The sequence below is a fragment of the Perognathus longimembris genome, chromosome 8 (assembly GCF_023159225.1).
Source record: "Perognathus longimembris pacificus isolate PPM17 chromosome 8, ASM2315922v1, whole genome shotgun sequence".
In the NCBI taxonomy this organism is placed as follows: Eukaryota; Metazoa; Chordata; class Mammalia; order Rodentia; family Heteromyidae; genus Perognathus; species Perognathus longimembris.
Window position 1 is genome coordinate 15,897,560 of NC_063168.1, and position 5,669 is coordinate 15,903,228.

General features: G+C 34.8%; 1 pseudogene; it reads left to right on the forward strand.

Annotated features, from left to right (window-relative positions):
• Nucleotides 1–1,976: 1,976 nt before the first annotated feature.
• Nucleotides 1,977–2,667, forward strand: LOC125355956 (annotated as a pseudogene).
• The last annotated feature ends 3,002 nt before the right edge of the window (nt 2,668–5,669 follow it).

The following is a 5,669-nucleotide window of genomic DNA, read 5'->3' on the forward strand; positions in this document are numbered from 1 at the left end:
TTTTTTTTTTTTTTTTTTTTTTTTTTTTTTTTTTGCCAGTCCTAGGGCTTGGGACTCAGGGCCTGAGCACTGTCCCTGGCTTCTTTTTGCTCAAGGCTAGCACTCTACCACTTGAGCCACAGCGCCACTTCTGGCCATTTTCTATATATGTGGTGCTGGGGAATCGAACCCAGGGCTTCATGTATACAAGGCAAGCACTCTTGCCACTAGGCCATATTCCCAGCCCTTGCATTTCTTTTATGGCCAGTGATATAGAGCACTTTTTCATATGTCTCTTGGCCAGCCTCAATTCCTCATCAGAGAAGTCTCTTTTTAGGTCTTTAGCCCACAATACCAAACTTCAAGCTGTATTATAAAGCTATAGTAATAAAAACAGCTTGGTATTGGCACTGGAACAGGCCTGAAGACCAGGGGAACAGAATTGAAGACCCAGAAATGAACCCACAGAACTAGGCCTACTTAATCTTTGATAAAGGAGCTAAAAAAAAAAATAGTCTGGAAGAAAGATAGCCTCTTTAACAAATGGTGCTGGCAAAACAGGTTCAACACATGCAACAAACTAAAACTAGATCCTTATATATCACCCTGCACCAAAACATTTCAATATCTATTTCCTCACATATTTTCTGCCATAGGACATACCTCCTTTCCAGATACATTTTGACTGTGGGTATATCTATAATTTAAGCATTTTAAATCAGCGTGAAACATTGTTACATAACTTTCTAACATCTGAGATCTAACTTCCATGATGTTTTTCTCCCACCTGCAGTCACCCCTCACACATGGGTTTGCCTATATGCTTTATATCACAAGGAAGCTCCCCATGTACCACGGATGCACCATATGACCAATTCCTATTCACCAGAGATGTCATTGACAGTCAGATCCTCTGCAGCTTCCTGCAGATTTCTTCAATTCTTCTTCAAAAATAAGTATCTGGTTTGCAAGTAAGAATACCTTAACTTTATCTTTTCATTAAACTTTGTTTGTACTAATTCCTTTTTTTATAATAGATCACAGTAATTTTAGCACACATTTTGTTACAATATAGTATATGTCAATCAAGGTTAAGACCTTGTCTTTATAATTAAGTTAAAACCACAGATATGAAGTTTTGCCATTATAGGGCTTTGGGATTATTTTTCACTTAATTTGAATAAACTACAATATTGTCATTTGGCCTTATATATTCTAGAAATCAAACTAAAAAAATAGCTTCAAGTAGAGAAAATAAACACAAATTGAAACTATATATTATTTTAAAGCTAATTTAGGCCATATATATGTGTATATATAATATATATATATATATATATACACATGAATAGGCCATAAATATACGTGTTTACATACACATATACATTATATAACCTGGTTTTATTTATAGATATTTCTTTTTTTTGCAATAGCAATGCAAGACTAGACTTATTTCTTTATCAACCATATTTCTTACAACTAATCTGAGAAATTATTTAATAGCTAGCTATCTTGTGAAGAATTGGAAATTAGTATATGTTCACAAGAATTTTATTGCATAACATTTGATGCTTAGAATCAGAATCTGACCAGATCTCAACCCCACAGACACCTGATCACGAGCCAGATTCCAGGCTTCAGAACTATGAGGAATATATTACTTTTTTCATAGGCATTTTACCAAATAATAATGTGTTACACCAATGAAAACAGACTAAAACTGAAACAAACATGAACAATATACTCAGCAGGCTGAGATCTGAGGATCTTGGTTGGAAACCAGCCAGGACAGGAAACTGTGATTTTCTTATCTTCAGTGCACTACTCAAAAAAGCAGGAAGTAGTACTTTGACTCAAGTGGTAGAGCCCTTGTCTAGAGCAAAAGAAGCTCAGGGACAGTCCCCAGGCCCAGAGTTCATGCCCCAGGACTGACAAAAAAAAAAAAAAAAAAAAGGTCTTATCTGATTATATTAAACACAAACTAAGAGACACTGTTGCACACGTTTTTTAAATAAACCAGGGTTTCCCTATCAAGATGGAAAGTCCATCAGACTCACCTGTGATTTTACCTAGCACTCCTCAGGCCTGTGGGGTTCCACCATGTCCCCATACAAATTGTTTATGAAAACAACCTATGAGTGCAACACTTAAAGATTAAGGAAAACAAGGTCTTCATTTAGTTCCTATTGCACTGTGGTGAAATGTCTTAAAGTAGAGAATGAAGAAAATGATGAGGCTGTTCTAGAAAACCAATCATATTCAGCAGGAGAAAACTCTCTTAAACACATTGACAGTGAATCCGAAGAAAATACGTTTTTGGAAAAAAGCTTCAAGAATATCATTGAGTGTGAATCTAAATCATTTGATACAAGATCGTACATTGCTCTCCAAAATGATTTTGCGAATGAGAATCCTAAACAAGAATTAAAGGAAGAAAAAGCACAATTCGTGAAGCAGATTCTCCGGAGACTAAAACTAATCAAAATGAATTGAACAAAGAATGACCTGGTTCAGTTACAGTTGATAAAGAAGTCGAGAAACTGTTGTCAGTTGTTACTTTATGAACTGCAGTCAGCTATGTCTGAAGAGAACAAGAAACTAAGCCTTACTCCATCAATTGACCACTATGGGTTAGATGATAAATTGCTGCATTATGACCGAAGTGAAGAAGAATTTTTAGATGACTAATTCACAGTATTTTTCCCCCTCCAGGATATGCTATATATACATATGTATATGTGTGCATATGTATAGTATTTTATGACTCACCTAGGGTTGATGAACAAACAAAAATGACATAGGCTGTTTGTTAAGACCTGAGAGTCCACATTATCCAGTGAAGTCTGTGGTATGTTCTTAGCAAACAGGATTATCAAGGCAGCCAACTTTGGTGACATGGCATGTGTATTAACAGAAGAGAAAAAGTCTGGTATGTCCATGGTGGACTCAAGAGAGTACTGGCAATCAATCCTATGTTTATGTATTTGAATCCCTCATACCCCCCATCTTGTGTCTGTCTTTCTGCTCCCCACAATTCCTGGCTCAGAAATAGCATAGAAAATGTTACCAATGGTCACTTCCTGGCTGGATCCACCAAGTTATTTCAGGAGTCATTTTAGTACGAAGGTGAGGCTGAGAGAATTGGTCAACAAAATGATGTTGGTCCTGTCATTAACCTTTACTCCCATCCACCAGATCACTATATGGGTGATCAGTTAACATCTACAGGGCTTTTCCTAAATGGAAGCTTTAATAATAGCTATCTTGCTTTACTTGCACCAGCACATAATGGACATATTAATGTTTATAAATTGAAAAACAGTAAAGCGCCAATATCACTTAGAGGTGGTCAGTAGTCCCAATAATATCCCTGGGAATGCAGCAATCTACAGACGGCAGAATGGCAAAGATTTTCTTATTATATAATTGTCGTTATATGAATAGAACAAACTATTTTATAGAACTAGAAAGCACTTTTTATGTTTCCTGAGCCCTATTGATTAGGACACAAATCTGAGCTGTTAGAATAAGAACGGATGGTGCTTTCAAAATGCCATAATTTACAAATAATTTAAAGCACTGAAAAATAATTTACTTTGTTTAAATTGGAAGAATAAAGACCTATGTTCAAAATTCTAGTAGTTACAAGCAAATAAAGAATGTTTTCTTATCAGTTGAAAATTTTGTTCTTTATTGGATAAAAACAATTCATGGTGCTTTACACATTCATGCAGGACAAAAGTCTGTTGATTAAGGCTAAAATTTAATAATTTGCTATCAAAAACCTGCAATTAAAAAACACAAACTAAAAGAATGGTTGATGTTTCCAAAACTATAGATTGTTTTATGGTAAAATGAACTTTTTTTTTTTTTTTTGCCAGTCCTGGGGCTTGAACTCAGGGCCTGACCACTGTCCCTAGCTTCATTTCGCTCAAGGCTAGCACTCTAACACTTGAGCCATGGAGCCACTTCTGGCTTTTTCTATATATGTGGTGCTGAGGAATTGAAGCCAGGCCTTCATGTATGCAAGGTAAACACTTTACCACTAGAACATATTCCCAGCCCCTAAATTAATGAGCATTTCTTAAATGACCTTATATAACAGGATTAATACACAGAGAATGAGAACTTGAAGACTCAAGTTAAATTTACCCCAAATCAAAAGAATATATTGAATAAAATTCCCCAAGTTCCTTTTCTTTAAATAGATTCATTGACTCAGACTATTCCTGCGTCATGCTGTGGTATAAATTCAAAGTGTGTTTTATTCCCAGTTATTATCTCATCTCCTCTCATTCAAAAAATTAGAAAAAAAGGGAAAAAAAGTCAGCAAAACACAGTAAAATATCAGTAGTTTTTTTTTGGGGGGGGTTAAGATCCATTTTTCTATTTTATTCAATCTACACATTTTTGTTGCCCAAAATGCACACATTCCCTCATCCTAATATTAAGGAATAAACTTACAACTCTTCTACATGTAAGAACACAAATGGTCATGGTGGAGAAGAAAACCCCATGTGGTGATTATGAGACTCCCTGCTTTGTATTTTACCTGTACTAGTTCGTTCAATCTGAAAGTCATCTTGCAAAATAGCTTTAATTATTTACATTATGCAAATGAGGAAATTGCCACAGAACTCATTTAAAATGTACATAAATGGTTTCAGATATTCTTTTAGTTGATGTTTGTATAAGTAATTCCTTTTCATATTAAGTTTTCTCCATATCCAAACCAATATTCAGTCACATATCAGACAACTCTGGAAGGTTATAGAACCGTTTTCTGAATCTTTGCCCTCGTATCAATTGTCATAAAGATAATCATAGCATTTATAGAGGTCAATTTTTATTAGACCTATTATAGCGTAGAATATTTACAGTAGTAAGCTAGACTGTGTTCTAGCCATTTAACAAACTTAGTTGATAATCATAGCAAACTTTATCCATATTTTCGCTTCTCAGAATTTATGAAAAAATAGTAAGTCAATCTGTTTCTGGCACAAAAAGACAAAGATTTATGCTTTTTCAGCTACTACATTAACGTAGTTCCTTACTGTGAAAAAAGACTTAAATTGTATCCTGTGTTATGAATGGAAACACATTGCATGATTATTGAATAAACCTAGCATATATACATGTGCACACCCCACACATGCAAAATGGGAGATAATTTATTATTAATATTCTGTGTTTTTATTGATGTGCAATTATTAAAGATATAGCCCTTGTTCCCATCAGTGATGTTCACCTTGCATTTTAAAATGGGTTGTCTAATTTTCTTACCTCTTTATTCCCTACTCCCCTTGGTTGATTGAATTCTGGATCCATTTTCTTTTAAAAGAGAAAAATAGATTGTGTAGTCTCTGCATTGCTTGCAAGATACAGGATCAATTCTATTTTTATAGCATTATAGCTGGTTAGGGAATATGAAGGAAAACTGCTGAATATGTATAAGACTAAGATACAGTCTTCAAAGTGGTGAAGGTATTGAGAATATTCTTACTTTTTTGACACTTTACTCAGTATCCCTCCCCCAAAAGCCCCAAACCCCCAAAAGCCATTTACTGAAATTTTGGACATACCATATCTGGGTAAATAAAGCACCAAATACACTACAGGCATACATATCTACCTGTATAAGTTATATATACGTGCATATACATGTAGCATTTTAGGTAAGTACCACAAGA